We start from the raw sequence: 16912 nt of genomic DNA on the forward strand, positions 1-16912 counted from the left end.
TGTTGGCCAAGAGTGAATTTGCTTCCCCATGTCAAGTATAAGTGGAGCCGTTTTGTATATATGACTGAGAGATTTGCTTCAGCTTTCGAAAACACAAATTAACATTCAGAAGGGGAAGTTTGGATAAAGTGTTTTCGCGTTAATGTTTCTGCACTGGATTTTATAGTGTGCCCTATTTATGGGCTTTCAGCTCAGCTGCCATTTACTGTGTAATTGTTGATCATTTGAGCAGTTTCAAAAACACGACAAGATCTTCCCGACTTCAAGTCCCATGGGAAGAGCTATATTTGTCTCTTGCAGCAAAAAAAAAAAAAAACAAAAAAAAAACAGGAAAAATAAATAGTGAAGAGGTCTCTGACCCCCTTGAATGCTAACAAATTTATTGTGGCATAACCGTCTGCATGTTTTTTGTACATTTTGTGTGGTCTGAGGTCTCACACACTTGCATCCATACTTGTAGGCCTTAAATCATCACCCTGGAACATCTATACAAAATTTGGAGGTTGGGCGACAACATGCTGCACCACAATGCATACTGGAAGCCATTTGATGGTCACCTGAAAGCTTCTGGGTCTCTACCCTTTACATCAGAGGTGGCTAACCTGAAGGCCATCCAGATGTTGCTGAACTCCCATCATCCTTGGTAACTGGCCATGCTGGCTGGGGCGGGTGGGAATCCAGCAACCTCTGGAGAGTCACAGGTTCCTCATCCTTGTTCAGGGAGAGTTTGAAGCAAAGGATGTGCCATTAAAATGACACTTTCCAACTTGGCAGATAGGAGGTCTAGGTGGAAGTAAATATCATGCTCTGTGGACATATGGAATTGTTGTATACTGAGTTGTATACCATCGGTCCACTTAGCTCAGAAGTGTATATTCTGACTGGCAGTGTCTCTCCAGGGTCTCCCCCATCAATTGCTCCCCAACCCTTTGCCCTTTAGATTGAACTTGGGACCTTTTGAATACAACCTATTTTCTCTACCAATCAACTATTGTCCTTCCCACTTACGCAGTCAGTGAAAAAGGTATAACTAGCTGACTCTGATTTAAAGAAGTGATTCTCAAACTTGCTCTGGAAAACAGTAGTGTGCTTCTGTGAAACCACAGTACCCACACAGAGATGAGGGTGCCTGTTGCATCCCTGTGTGAACCACAGTTCTGGGCTTGCCCTCCTAATCAGCTTCCACTGCAGCAAGGTATATCTGACACAGTCCTGTGTGAGATGGAGCTGGATGCTTCAGTTGCTACAAGTAGATTCCTTGGCCGTGCTGGAGACTGTCTGCCATATTTCTACATGAGTTATTGCTCTGGGATTGCCTCCTTGCAATCTGGAGGCACATGAAAGGTTGAGAAACTTTAGGAGGAGTGAATTTCCCACATTATTTGTATTAAACCTATTTCGGTTGCAAAATGGGAGCATGCCCCAACTATGAGATGTTTGTAAAGACAGGTTTTTAATGAACGCCAGTTTCCCTTTGGGGAAATAACTTCCTTTTCTGCATTCCGTATGGAAGCTCTGAGTGAGCTAGCTCCATGACCTCAGACCAGAGGCAACAAGAAGGTGTAAAAGTCATTCAGCGGCCATTGGCACTTATGATTCCAATTGTAATACATAGGAAGGTTGGTAAGAAAATGTGACTCAGGGTGGGAAGCTGAGCTCTGGGGTGCCTGGAAAGGTCACAGGGAAAAGATATCTGCCGAGCTCCTGGCTCTGTCTTTCCACTATTACATAATGTGCATTATAATAACAGTGGTGTTTTTCAGAGAAAAAACCCAGCGGAGCAGGCTTTTCAAGTTCCACAGTTAGGCTGTCATCCCTGCTTAAAATATGTTTTTTTTTCATTTTGTCCACTCAGATAAAACAATGGCTATCATGTTAAGTGAAAGGGGAGGAGTCTCCCCCTCCCCCTCTCTCTCACACACAGAGAGACTGTGTCAAATATGTCAACTGTCAAATATGAAACACCATGTCATGTCAGCTACCAAATACAGTGGTACCCTGGAAGTCAAACGGAATCCGTTCAGGAAGTCCATTCGACTTCCAAAACATTCAGAAACCAAGGTGCGGCTTCTGATTGGCTGCAGGAAGCTCCTGCAGCCAATCAGAAGCTGCAGAAGCCATGTTGGGTGTTTGGGTTCCAAAGAACATTCGCAAACCAGAAGGGACACTCATTTTCGGGTTTGTGGCGTTTGGGAGCCAAAACGTTTGACTCGCAAGGCGTTTGGGATCCAAGGTACGGCTGTATTTTCAAATATTGGCATCAAATATTGGTTGGGAAATAGTTGATAATTGTTCGAACAGTCAGATACTATCTGGTGACACTAAAATTCACTGTTGGTGCAAGCTTGTATCGCAACTATGAGATAAATATTGGAGTTGTGAGACATGCTGCTAGCATAAAGTGAATGTTCTGAGCCATGTTCATTGCATGCAGCGCTGTTTCCATTCTGCTGCAGTTCTGCTTCTGATAAAAACTATCTTATTTATCTTGCTATCTGCTGTGGCAGAATCCATTACAGTATTATTATGTTATTCCACACTGCTGATTTCAGTGCAAATGGGGTGTATGTGTGCCACAAATTACATACTGTTAGCAGACTGAAAACAACAGCAGGAGCAATAGCAATGGCATTTGATGGTGAAATGACAGCTCAGTTGGTCCAGAACAGGCATCCCCAAACTTCGGCCCTCCAGATGTTTTGGACTACAATTCCCATCTTCCCCGACCACTGGTCCTGTTAGCTAGGGATCATGGGAGTTGTAGGCCAAAACATCTGGAGGGCTGCAGTTTGGGGATGCCTGGTCCAGCATAAGACTCATACTCCCACGGCCGTGGGTTCGAGCCCCACGTTGGACGATAGATTCCTGCATTGCAGGGGGTTGGACTTAGATGACCCCCGTGGTCCCTTCCAACTCTACAATTCAATGGTTCTGTGACTGATTTTTATTCCAGACATGGTAAAAATAAGTGGACACCAGCAATTTCCATTTCCATTTCTGTTTGTGTTGGAATTTTCCAACTTCCCAAAAGGGAGTTGGGCTATTCAAAGCACCTGGAATGAGTATCACACTCTCCACAGACATTGTGGTTTGGTGTATGGCTGACAATAAGTGTTTTGTTTAATATTTCAAGGTGCCGGTGTTCATTGGAACTTAGATTGCTTATCGAGGTCCCTGCTTGCTTGCAAGAGCTGCTATGATCTTCCCACTGCTTTTTTTTGGGGGGGGGGAGGGGAGAGATCACGGAACACTACGTTACAGATAAATATAGAAGCAAACAACTCTGTATTTCCAAATAGTTCTTTTAGAACCATGTGAACTTTGAGAATGCCTAACATAATTTGAATGTTACAGCTTGTATCAGTCCCTAGGGGAAAATATATATCGAAATATTTCTAAACGTATCTTTGGTTTGTATTTATAGAAAAAAGCCATGCCCTCAGGTTGCAAAAGCACTTTAAAGGGTAGCCATCTACTAGACCAGTGCTTTTTTCTGGGGGGAAGCATACCCCTCAACATTTTGTGAATCTTTGTACTTTTGTCCATTTACTGTATTTATTTCCCCCGATATGTACTATAAAATGGTGGTTTTCTTGAGTCAAAAAGAGAGTACCCAGGGCCCAGGGACACGCCAGGCACTATGCTGAGGCAGGCCCAGATGGCCTTCACCTTGCTCTCCCAGGTTTCTACAATGGGGCCAATGTGAAGCAAGTTGACGTCCCCATGATGAATGGGTCCTTTGGCATCTTGGCCGCCCAGGTTGCCACCTTGCAAGTCCTGAGGCCCGGAGTTGTGACGGTCTTTGCCGAGGACGGCTCTTCCACCAAATACTTCATTAGTAGCAGCTCCGTCACAGTGAACGCAGATTCTTCGGTCCAGAAAAGAGAGAGAGTACCCCTAAACATTTTTTTATAGAAAAAAGTACTGGTTAGCACCCCCCAGGTGTTGCTGGAGAGCTATTATCAGCCCTAGCCAACGTGACCAATGGTTAGGCATTATAGGAGCTGCAGTCCAACCTTAGCTGCCAACTATCCCGTTTTTCGCGGGAAACCCCAAGATTTTAATCCGTTTCCCACTGTTCTCCCGAATGGAGAAAAATCCCGGAAATCCCCCAGATTTCCTACATGCCAGGGAGCCTCCATTTTCGGTGCCACTCTTCCCATGTGTGGGCACCGGAAATCGGGCAGAGCGGCACCGGAAGTCGCTTCCACGCATGCCCAACGGCCATCTTGGTGGTGGCCGCATGGCGGCAGCCATCACCAAGATGGCTGGCGCCATGCGGCCACCACTAAGATGGCTGGTCCCATGCGGCCACCACCAAGATAGCCGCCGGGCATGCGTAGAAGCGACTTCCGGTGCCGCTCTGCCCGATTTCCGGTGCCCACACATGGGACGAGCAGCCCCGGAAGTTGCTTCTATGCAACTTCTGGTGCCGCGCCGCTGCTGATCCTGCATTTTTCCAGCGGGAGACTTGGCAGGTATGAGTCCAACAACATCTGGAGAGAATCAAGTTTGGTGCGTTGGCAGCACTAAAGTGACTTCCCTGGGGTGGAAGCCTGGGCAGTCCGAGATGACAACACTCGCCTCTCAGCTTCGCTGATGTGCTCCAAAGGAAAGCAGAGCAAAAAGTTTGACACCAGCTTGGTTGCAGGACTTGCTGGAAAGAGGCACACAAGACACCATCCAACTGTTTTAGGGACTCCACTCCAGATTTGTGTAGGGTTTGCTCCTTAACCTTTTCTTCTCCCAAAGATATTCTGCAAGGCAGTGGAAGTTTAGGGTCAGATTTTTCCTTCTCCTGGATGGGATACCTTCCCAGGTTGACAAGCGCCACCTACTCCTCACTTCCTTCTACAGCACTTGCAGAAACCACCTTGACCACTGGGCCCACTAGTGGTCTCGTCCGCTCAATCTGCCAGAGCCTGTCTTCACATGCAGGGAACATGCCTAACTCACCGAGGGTTTGAGTCCCATCGGCTGCCCTCACCTGCTTTAGCCAGTCACTGTCGCATCCTGACAGCTTCTAGGAGCCACAGGTGAGATCTGAGTGCAGAGTGGGGACCAAAGGTGGACAAACTACCCCAGAAGGCCCGTGACATGTCCCCCACCAGAGGAACTTCCCCTGCACATCTATGTAATTAAGGGCCAAACTACAGCTCATGTTAGCTGTGCATTAATGCAATGGTGTTTTTAAATACACATATTGCCCGTGTGGGGAGACCCTAACATGAGGAGTAGATGGGCTTTAAATCTTTGTCCTCCATGTCTACAGTTTGCATGACTGGGAGAGCTTCCATTGAAGCAAATGGGAGTTTTCCAATTTGCAAACTGTAGGCGTGGGAACAAATCTGGATTGAGACCATAGTGGGGAGGAGCAGAGGTTTAAAGACACTCCCGCCCCATTCATATGCTTGTGTACCAGTCCAGATTGTCACTCCCACACTGGCAATTTGCTTTGGGTAAGACCTGTGGAGCGGTCACTTATTGGTGGTGGCCCCCTTATTTGTGGTTGTAGCCCTTGTTGACAAGTGAGTACTACAAGGCTTGAGCACACTAGATGTTGATCAGTGAGTCTCAGGCCTCTGATCATGGTAAATCAGCTTTATGCCCCAGAAGATCATTGCAGTTCTTTTACCACTACGGCAACCTCGGTTAGCTGGAAGAAGAAGAAACCACGTACAGCCCAACACAGTTCTTGGAAATCAGAGCACCACCGTGGCCTTGTGTATGAAAGGGTTAAGGACTGCAGCCCGAGCTTCAGATGGCCGGGCTGATTCTTTTGTTTGTTTGTTTTCCTCCTCCAGAGCTACTGTTTTTCTAGACAGCTAAATTGCTGCCTAGCCCTGAAGGATAAATAGCCTTTCTCCTCTTCATGTGTGGTTTGGCAGCCAGATGGGATTTGCTTAAGAGTCCAAGCACTTGTTCTCAGGCCTGTGTTGTTTTTAGTTGTTTTTCTGCTCTCATCCCCTCTGCGGATTTAGAAAAACAAAACAAAAACAGCCGAGAGAAAGAGGGAGCCTTTAATTCTATCAACAAGCAGCTATCTAGCAGATGACTGTTTCCAGATAGATGGTGCGGTGCCCAATTGAAACCAGTGCTGTACTGGGGCTCCTTTTTCCTTGGCCATGTAGGCCAGAAGACAACGTGTCTGGCAGCCGGGAGAAAGGAGCTCAGCCTCTTCCCCAGCCTTCCTGGCTTCTGGGTAGGATGAGGATCCAAAGCAGTGCTTGGAATGAACTTACCATAGTTTAACACAGTTCATTGAATTCATTCAAAAGCCTCTGAAAGTAGTTCCTGAAGTTGCCGAGTGAACCAAACATTAATTCAGAAGATTTGGCTGTGGAACTTTGAAAAATTCTTGTTAATCTTCAAATTCATTCCCTTAAATGTTATTCTTATCTTAACCATTTTGGTCCTTAAAGCAAGCATAATTGTGGATGGGTGGGGGGGAGGGAGAGATCTCCCCCCACTGTATTGTTATGTTGCCAGATGGATTAGTTAGGATCAGTTGCGCCTGGATCAGACCAGCTCAGTTATTTGTTTGCAATGATCATGTGCCGCTCTTCTTCACTTCTCCTCAATGCAAGCTGCTGTCCTATTATCCTCTTATCATGCCACCCCTCCCAGGACATACAATCTCCCCACCCCAATTCAGCCTCTGGTGTTATCGTTGACCCTGACATATGCCCCCCCCCATCCTACTCCTCCTCTAGTGGCTTCCTCCTGTCATTCACTCTTGACCCACAACAAGCCCCATTCCATCTGCTCTGAGCTAGAGGCTTGGGCCAGCCACACCTAAGGAAAACCTCCTGGCCTTTCCTTCCTGCTGTCACTTTATACATCCATCCTTCCTGATTCAATGCACAGGCCTCTTTTGCCTCCCCTCCCCTCTGGATTGTGATTACAATGAAGTGGACCATTCCCTAGAGTGACCCCTGGACCAGATAGGACCACTTAGGCAATTTTTTTCTGGCTTCTCCCAGACCACAAGACTCATTCCTGACAACATCCAGGGCCAGGGCATTTTTTATCCTGCCATTCCTCTGAAGAACACAGGGTATTCTTTATTCAACGATACCCAGGATACAAATACACAATTCCCACTCCCAATTTTAATATTCTCAGTGACTCTGCAAGATGTGTTTCAGCTCCAAGACTCGTCTCTCAGAAACCATCACAGCTGTGGGAGGTTTCAATCCCAGGTCCCTCTGGTTTAAGTTCAATGAGCTCACTACTACGCCAGGCAAGAACACCAAATGTGCAAGGGTACAATAGTGCTTTTGAGACAAGACACTGTCCGTGAGCCCTCAGCTTTCAGGAATCCGGCCTCCTCGTGCAACAGATCCTGCAGTCTCATAACCTCCAAATTTATCTAAACCAAATCTTGGAACCCCCCTGCATAGGGTTGCCAGACTCAATAGAGGACAGGACTTCTGTGCCTTCAATTGCCCTGCTCTCTTTTGAGTCTGGAAACCTTAAAGAGAAACCAGCAGATCCTTTGTTTAATTTCCAAGCAAAGGGTCTGCTGGTTTCTCTTTTAAGGTTTCCAGACTCAAAAGAGAGCAGGGCAATTAAAGGCACAGAAGTCCTGTCCTCTATTGAGTCTGGCAACCCTACCCCTGCATGCTGCCACCCCACCTGCCCTCCCCACCCTCCCTCCCACCCTCCCCACCCATAGGAGTCAAATCCTAGGGGCTGGTGGGTCTTCAGCCCCCCCAATAAAACATTTGAGGTGGCTGTCGCCCCCAAAAGCTGATGAGCATTCCCATTCAAGTGGTGTGGGTCCATCGTGTCCTGCGATTATGTGGGGTGGGGTTACCTGCCCCCCCCAGTATTTATTCAAGTGGGCACCCCTGTCCCTACCCCTCTCGCCACTTGCCCTCCCTCTCTTCTTACACCACTTGGCCTCACTCTCGTCACTGTCATCCGGTGCTCTGATGATCAGCAGAGTCATACCAGAGCACTGGACCAGAAGGCACTTTGGCGTGACACTGCTAATGATGGCCAGAGCGAGTGTCCTTTGGTTGGCGCTCACGCCAGTGTGCTTGACCCAAAAGCTGGGTGTTCCAGGATCGAAACAGAAGCCGGGATGGGCTGCCCCGCTTAAAATGGGACAGTTGGTGGGTCTTCCATCAATGGTGGGATCTGCATCCTCAGCCCAGTGATGCTGAGCATTGGCGTTGTCCCTGGAAGCCACCTTCCTGCCCTACTTGTGGCAGGATCTAGGGATCTGTCGGAAACAGAAGGCCAAGCCACACGGTCCGTCTTCTGTTGCAGCAAATCAATTCTTCAGTTGTTTCATTCCTGGAGGCTAGCCTCTGTACCTGCTGAAACAAAGGAGGAGGAGTAACAAAGCCGCTTTGATATCCAACGCAGGTCTGCGAGAGCCGCAGACAGCAGGTGTTTGTTGATTTGTGATATTTCTCTGATATCTCTCTCCCCTCCCGAGGGCAGGCTGGTTTTGGAGCAGTCCTGGCTTGCTCGGGAAGGAAACCTCCTCCCTCCTGTGTGATTCATACCTTGGCTGTTTGACGGTTGCCTCTGATCTCCTTCCCCTTTGCTGGCTTCTTGGTTCCTTCTGTTTGGCTCTGGTTGTTTGGTGGTGGCTACGTTGACTTGTCAGTGCCTCCAGGACTCCAGCCTCCTGGAAGGTTTTTGACAACAGGATGAATGAACGAGAAAAGCCAACAGAAGTGTTCGTTTATTGCAAAATCTGGGCAGGAGAGGTGGCCATCTGGAGCACTGAGCACTTTTTGTGTGGCTCGCTCCTGGCATGGGTAGCAGATGGGGGGGGGCAGTTCTGTGGAAGAGTACCAGTTTTCCATGGCTTCCCTGGCAATCCCTGGCATCTCCAAATAAAAGGGATTTCAAGTACAGTGGTACCTCAACATATGAATGCTTCGACTTCCGAAGGTTTCGACTTATGAAGTCGATAACCCTGGAAGTCTTTTCGTCGCACGCGCGTTCTGCGCCTGCGCAAAAGCGCGAAATTGCGCTTCGCGCATGTGCACAACAGGTGCTCCGACAATGACTTACGAAGAGCACCGCGGAACGGATCGCCTTCGTAAGTCGAGGCACCAGTGTAACTGAGCTGGGGGAAAGGTGGTGCCTGGGACCCAATTGGAATGCGATTCCCAGTCAGATGATGCGCTTCTTTCGGTTTTGCGATACAAAATGTGTGCACAGAAACACAGTTGTTTCCATGGAGAATGCAGACCGAAAGCACATTTCTTTAGAGACGCATACATTGGAAAGTGCGTCTTTTGTGTACAAAGTGTGTACAAAGTGTGTGACTCAAGTGCCAATTTCCCATGCATTCTTTTAAAATATTTGCAAGGTGAGACAGGGTGGACCCATGATTGAGTGCCAGCGAGACTGAAATTGGACAGAATTGATATAGGCCTGTTGTTTGGTTTTGAGTCTCTGGTTGTTAATCCCTACAGTAGGATGTTAATAGTTTGTCTTTTATTTTGGCTTTAATGAAGATTTTAGAAGACACCCAGATGCTCGTGAATAGGAGCAGGCCCTGTATATACACAGATGCGCACCTCTATGTATCTTTAATATTTGCTTTATAAATGGCTAGTCAGTCCTCAGGCTTTGCTAGATAAATAGTTGAGCATTTTGCATTATGCCCACATAATGGTCCCATACAAATGGAATCTAGACACAAATAAAAAAACACTGTGAAAATGCTTTTTAATTTTTTTTTTTTGAAAAATATATTGAATTTGCCATAAGCTCGCCATTGCCATTTAGTATCACATTTGTATAATGCACTTAAAACATTATATTTGCAGCTATAAAAAGTTAAAGGTAAAGGACCCCTGGCTGACTATGGGGTTGTGGCACTCATCTCACTTTCAGGTCGAGGGAGCTGGCATTTGTCCACAGACAGCTTTCCGGGTCATGTGGCCAGCAGGACTAAGCCACTTCTGGTGCAACAGAACACTGTGATAGAAGCCAGAGTGCATGGAAATGCCGTTTACCTTTCCGTCGCAGTGGTACCTATTTATCTACTTGTACTGGTGTGCTTTTGAACTGCTAGGTTGGCAGAAGCTGGGACAGAGCAAAGGGAGCTCACTCCGTTGTGGGGATTCAAACCACTGGCCTTCCGATCAGCAAGCAGAAGAGGCTCAGTGTTTTAGGCCACAGCTGAGTCTGCAGACAAAGGGATACAGGGCTCATCCCCACTTCCATTTGGTCGGCATTTTATTATGATTCTCCTGTACTTTCTAGGCACAGATCTGATAGGTCTTGGGGCAACCCAGTCAGATGGGTGGGGTACAAACAACAAATTATTATTATTATTATTATTATTATTATTATTATTATTATTATTATTGCCCACCACTTTCCTTGGGACAACTCGCTCTTTACCTGTCAGGAATGAGCCAGCTCCAAGTGAAGGTTTGCAGCCAATAGCAGAAAGCAGCTAGGAACAGAGAGGTTTTGATGTTAGTTAGGCAGAGGAGAGCTGGCAGCTGCAGACTTTGGCTCTTCCTGACTTTGATGGGAAAGCTGATAAGGCAGTAGCTGAGAGCAGGCTAGAGCACAGCCAAGGCTTGCTGGAAGCATAATCAGGCATGAATAAACTTAGAGACAGCCTCTCAGAACCGGAAGAGGTTGGAGCTGATCCAATAGTCTGAGGAGTCCGCGAATTGGTGGGTTGTTAGACAGGTAGCAAAACAAGAGACATAAGGGTTGGAAGTTCAGTATCTGCTACAGACACCGGAAGAAGTCTTCAGAAGGGTCATCTTGAGTGATGATGCCGGAGGCTTTGTTAGAGCCGTCCGGAGCTATCTGTTTGTTTTTTTAAATTAATCCTCCTTTTTAATTAGCTACGCTTACTGTATTATCAAGCTGGGAATCTGGACTCCTGACATTACCTCTGAATCGGAACAAGCGTCAATCCGCAGAAAACCCAATTGACATTTGTTCCTATTCAGAGGGAAACAATGGGTTTCCCCAGGGAAAGCAGTGGGATACATGAGAATCCTTAGGAACGGGACAAGTGGAAGTGTGGGTGAGCACTACAACTCCCCGAATCGGGTTGTGTGCAGAATATATTGATAGGGCTGCCATAGTTATTTAAATTGTTCCTTCAGACAGACCTGTGCATGTCCTGAATTTATAGCATGCTGTTTCATAATAGGCCACAATATCTGGACATTGTCTATTCTCGGAGCAATGTCTAGCACATGTGTGCTCACTCTGCAGGCCTTTGTCATCTCTCATTATCTCGCAATGTGCCCTGCATTGCTTCACTGTTAATGCTGAAACCAACTAGGGGAAGCAGAGAGGAGAAAACGAAATTCCTGAAAAATCTGCTTGCTTCAGGTAAGACTAGCCCTTCTAATACCAACACAAATTCCTGTCCTTACCTGAAAGGCTCTCCATGGATTTGCCCTACCTTATTTTTCTCCTTTTATTCCCCATCATATTTTTGACCTTGGCTTCTCCAATTCTGCTACAATAGACTGCAAAGTCTCCCGCTTTTTGAAACAGATCTGTTTTTCACAAAGCTCCGTTCTTTCGCCCATACTGACAGTAGGCTTTAATTTCTTCAGTGTAGGATGTACAGCCCACAAAGCATAATGAAGTGACAATACGGCAGAAACCATTTTTGATCACTCTCCCATATAAAAATCTCCCTGTAAACAGAAATCTAGCACTTCAGGGAGCAGGCTTTTAGCTCATCCCTGCTGTGTTACTTGGCTACTTGCATGGAGATTTGTTTTGGGGTACAAAGAAAAAATATGTTCAAAAACACGCTTCCCAATTCAGAGGCGGTGTTAGGGTAGCACGGACAGGTGCAATCGCACTGGGCATTGCGGTGCAGAGGGCACCAAAACAAGGCTGTAGAACAGAGTGCGAGAGTGAGGGTTGCCAAATTTAGGGCTGCTCAGGGCGCCGCTGAAATCTGAGAACTCAAAGTCCGCCACTGCCCACTTGGAAACTGAAGGATTATTGTCAAATCTACCACCTTATTCTGCTTCCTCCTTTTTAGGTTCTCTCTCATCAATTGAACTGGGAACGTAACATTAACTTACACATTAAATAGTCATATTATTATAAAAAACATCTGCTGATGGAACAGGAGTTCCCCCTGAAGTCATCTTCAGTTTTTTCACAAATTGCTCAAGCTTCGTTACAGCTTATTGCCCTGTCAGCATAATATTGCAGAATAATTACAATGTAATTGTAAGATTTACCAGTTAGCTTTATTATAATATTGCGAGTTTATAGGGAAAGCCAAAAAAAGAGAAAGAAGTGGGGGTGGGATGCAATAAGCAATCTCGAGATTAAAAACTCAGTCTATCGTCTTTTATAGCAGGATCAAGGCTTCCATTTTTATTCTGAAATGTCCAATTAACTTCTTATGGACATGTAAAAAACAGAACATTTCTCCTGGGAGATATTGGTGGAGGGATTGATTCTTTATGCATAGAATTTTGATTCATCAGTGCCTCTGATGCTGATGAGATTATCATTTATTGTTATTATGTTCTTCAGGGAAGATATGACTTTGTTGATGTGAGTGGATGCATGTGTATTGATGGTGGCAGAAACAAAACACATATGATGCAATTTGCATTCTAAACCCATTTTCTCATAAGCAGGCCATTCTGGAAATCTCATGGTACTTTCTCCCCAAAGGGCAGCTCCAAGGGGAATTCACCAAGGACCCAAGGCGATTCTGCCCATCACAATCAGTTGTCCATGGAGGCGCAGGTCAATTCTGTGTCCAGGGCAACACCATCTGGTACGCAGGCTGAGACCCTACCTGCCCGCGGACTGTCTCACCAGAGTGGTGCCTGCTCTGGTTATCTCCTACTTGGACTACTGCAATGCGCTCTACGTGGGGCTACCTTTGAAGGTGACCCAGAAACTGCAACGAATCCAGAATGTGGCAGCTAGACTGGTGACTGGGAGCGGCCACCAAGACCACATAACACTGGTCCTGAAAGACCTACATTGGCTCCCAGTACATTTCCAAGCAGAATTCAAAGTGTTGGTGCTGACCTTTAAAGCCCTGAATGGCCTTGGCCCAGTATACCTGAAGGAGCGTCTCCACCCCCATTATTCTGCCTGGACACTGAGGTCCTCATCTGAGGATCATTTACTGGTTCCCTCAGTGCGAGAAGAGAGGTTACAGGGAACCAGGCAGAGGGCCTTCTCCGTAGTGGCACCCGCCCTGTGGAACACCCTCCCATCAGATGTCAAAGAAATAAACAACTATCTGACCTTTAGAAGACATCTGAAGGCAGCCCGTTTAGGGAAGTTTTTAATGACTGATGTTTTAATGTATTTTTAATCTTTTGTTGGAAGCCGCTCAGAGTGGCTGGGGAAACCCAGCCAGATGGGCAGGGTATAAATAATAATTTGTTGTTGTTGTTGTTGTTGTTGTTGTTGTTGTTGTTGTTGTTGTTGTTGTTGTTGTTGTTTTACACTGACTACCCAAGAAGCAGCATGGAAGAACTGCTTCAGATGCAGGGAAAAAGTAAGGGAAAAAGTATTAATAGTTACAGCACATAGATGAACTATAGAATTCTCTGATGGCCATCAGTGTGGATGACTTTGAAAGAGGATTAAAGATATGCATGGAGGATAAGACTATCAATGGCTACTAACCCGAAGACCTGTGTTTTGCCTCCACTGTTGGAGGAAGTGCAGCATCTCTGAATGCCAGAGGCCGGGAATTCACAAGCAACTGGTTGGCCACTGTGAGAACAGGATGCTGGACTAGATGGGCCATTGGCCTGATCCAGCAGGCCTCCCAAGAACTCTTTTAAAAGATTAATAAATCACAGATTGGCATGGAAATGCGGCAAACTGAATTTGAGATAGGAAAAATGGGAATCTGAAATTGAGAGACTTGTTCATCCTTAAGTAATGCCACTGAACTCAGTTTACACAAGTAGAGAATTGAATGGTTTTCCTCCTTTAAAATGCATCTCTCTCTCTCTCTCTGGTCCTGGCAGGGAGCCAGTGTGGTGTAGTGGTTAAGAGCAGTAGACTCGTAATCTGGGGAACTGGGTTTGTGTCTCCGCTCCTCCACATGCAGCTGCTGGGTGACCTTGGGCTAGTCACACTTCTTTGAAGTCTCTCAGCCCCACTCACCTCACAGAGTGTTTGTTGTGGGGGAGGAAGGGAAAGGAGAATGGTAGCCGCTTTGAGACTCCTTCTGGTAGTGACAAAGCGGGATATCAAATCCAAACTCTTCTTCTTCTTCTTCTTCTTCTTCTTCTTCTTCTTCTTCTTCTTCTTCTTCTTCTTCTTCTTCTTCTTCTTCTTCTTCTTCTTCTTCTTCCTCCTCCTCCTCCTCCTCCTCCTCCTCCTCCTCCTCCTCCTCCTCCTCCTCCTCCTCCTCCTCCTCTCTCTCTCTCTCTCTCTCTCTCTCTCTCTCTCTCTCTCTCTCTCTCTCTCTCTCTCTCTCTCTCTCTCTCTCTCTCGTGTCTGCAGTGAACCCAGCAGCAGCCACCTACAACACTCTCCATCTGAGCCAAAGTAGCAGCTGTTAAGATCTTTGAGCCGCTGAAGGCCAGCCCACCAGGGCTTTTATGAAGCGTGAAAATTGCTTTTCATGTCAACAGCACTTTGTGCAGTCAAGAAACACAAGCAAAAGATGCCTAGAAAGCCAGGCTTTGTCTGAGCTTGAATAATCCATTCTTCAGCAGCATGTAAAGCTGTGTGCGTCTCTCTGCTGTGACATGCAAAGCATTAGTGCCATAGCAGTCCTCCCTGCTGATTTCCTAGGGATATTATCATGCCGTCCTTTCATTTTGTTTTATTTGACAAAAAAGTGCATTGGTGTAAGGAGGGTGAAGGAATTGTGCATGCGCTGAGTGCCAGCTGTGAGCAAGTGGGATCAGAGGGTTCAGTGTAGGTGGCTACCACATTTCTTTTGTATAGTTATAGTATGACAGGGAAATATGGGCACTGGTCAGATAGGGCCTTTAGTAGATCTTGGCAATGCAGTGTAGTGGTTAAAGCAGCAGGTTCAAAGAGGCAGGTTCAAAGCCCTTCTCAGCCCCAAATCTCTCTGGATAACCCTAGGCCAGTCTTTTCTTTTCTTTTTCCTACATACCCCCCCCCCCCATTTTTCTTTTCTGACCAAGACTCAGGGTGGCTTACCGATAAAATATCAACGCAGACATTCCAAGTGTCCCTATTTCCCAGGGACAGGTCTGGATTTACATACGCCATCCTGGTTTCCGATTTGAGCCCGGAATGTCCCACTTTCCCTTAGGACGTCCTGATTTTCATCAGATAAATGTTGGAGGGTATGGAGCCAGGGAGGTACCGTATTTTTCTGTGTATAAGACAGCCCCCTGTATAAGACGACCCCTATTTTTGGGAGCCCTCAACAGTTGTTGAGCTTCCTTTGTAAGTTCGCTGAGCAGCTTTTCGAAGATCCCCGCTTTGGCTGACGGAACTGGTGCCGTAATACACCGCTTACTGGCAACCACCAAATACTCTTCCTAAGCCGGGAAAAGCGGGTAAGCAGCCTCCTCTCCGACATTTCCCTGCTACCGCTGCAGCACCAGCCCTCGCTTACTTAGCATATTAACCCATGTATAAGATGACCCTCAATTTATCACAAAAAATCAGAAAACGGTTGTCTTATACATGGAAAAATACGGTAAGTAATTATACAAACTTTAGACATCTGAAGGCAGCCCTGTATAGGGAAGGTTTTTTTTAAAAAAAGTTAAAGTTTTATTAAATTTTTATATACAGTGGTGCCTCGCTAGACGAATTTAATTCAATCCACGGGTCTTTTCTTATAACGAAAAATTCGTCTAGCGAATCCCATAGGAATGCATTGAATTTTTTTTTGCCCATAGGAATGCATTAATTGAATTTCAATGCATTCCTATGGGAAATCGCGATTCGCTAGATGAATATTTCATAAAACGAGTTCGTCTAGCGAGGCAACCTCCGCTCGAAAAATCCTTTCGTTAAGCGGAAATTTCGTTAAGCAGGGCATTCGTTAAGCGAGGCACCACTGTATGTTGGAAGGCGCCCAGGTGGGGAATAATAATAATAATAATAATAATAATAATAATAATAATAATAATACAATGGTACCTTGGTTTGCAACCGTTTTGGATTAAATTCTTTTAGATTACAACCGTTTTGGATTACAACCATGTCAAACCTGGAAGTGCGTGTCCCTTTTTTTTGGATTATTACCCATTTTTAAAAAATTACAACCCCCCCTTTTTTTGGAGCCCCCATTGGTGAAAGCGCACCTTGGGTTACAACCTGTTTTGGTTTGCAACCGGACCTCCAGAACGGAATTTGGTTGTAAACCAAGGTACCACTGTAATAATAATAGTGGAATAGGACATGCCTATTTTCATCAGATAAATGATGGAGGTTCTGCACATGCACACACTGGGAAATGGTAGCCACATCTCCCCATGCCATCTTCCACTCTCAAGAAATGATTGTCTCCAGCCTTGGACTCTCTGCTCCTCTCCAGCAATTTCCTTTGAGAGCTTGAAGATCTCTGATCCTGCTGCTCTATAAATCTTTCCCCACGCTGCCTCTCTTTCTGACCCCTCTGGAGCACAAGGACTTGACCCCTTTCTTCCAGGGCCCCCAGATGAGCAGGAAGACAAGGGTGGGCCGCACACTTAGAAAAACAGAGAAACGCCCCCCCTTTTCACCTTATTACAAGGGAGGTTCCAGATGAACTCACTCAATTACTGCCCTTCGCCTAGCCAGGACGTGAGTTGTGTCTCATCCTCCCCATATAGCTGGGAACAATATATATATATATATATATATTTGTTCAAGCTTCCTTAATCCTCACCCACTCCCAAAGACTGCCTCAGCAAAAACCTATGCTGGGAAGAGAAAACAGATTATTTTTTCCCCTCCCCTTCATTCCGCCTCCCAC

At 46.2% G+C, this 16912-nt stretch overlaps 1 protein-coding gene across 1 annotated transcript in view; it reads left to right on the forward strand.

Moving 5' to 3' along the window:
- Positions 1–16912, forward strand: part of RASGEF1B (RasGEF domain family member 1B) — a 223434-nt gene that overhangs the window by 99562 nt on the left and 106960 nt on the right. The window lies entirely within an intron of this gene.

Source organism: Zootoca vivipara, chromosome Z1 (genome assembly GCF_965207765.1).
Source record: "Zootoca vivipara chromosome Z1, rZooViv2.hap1.1, whole genome shotgun sequence".
NCBI lineage: Eukaryota > Metazoa > Chordata > Lepidosauria > Squamata > Lacertidae > Zootoca > Zootoca vivipara.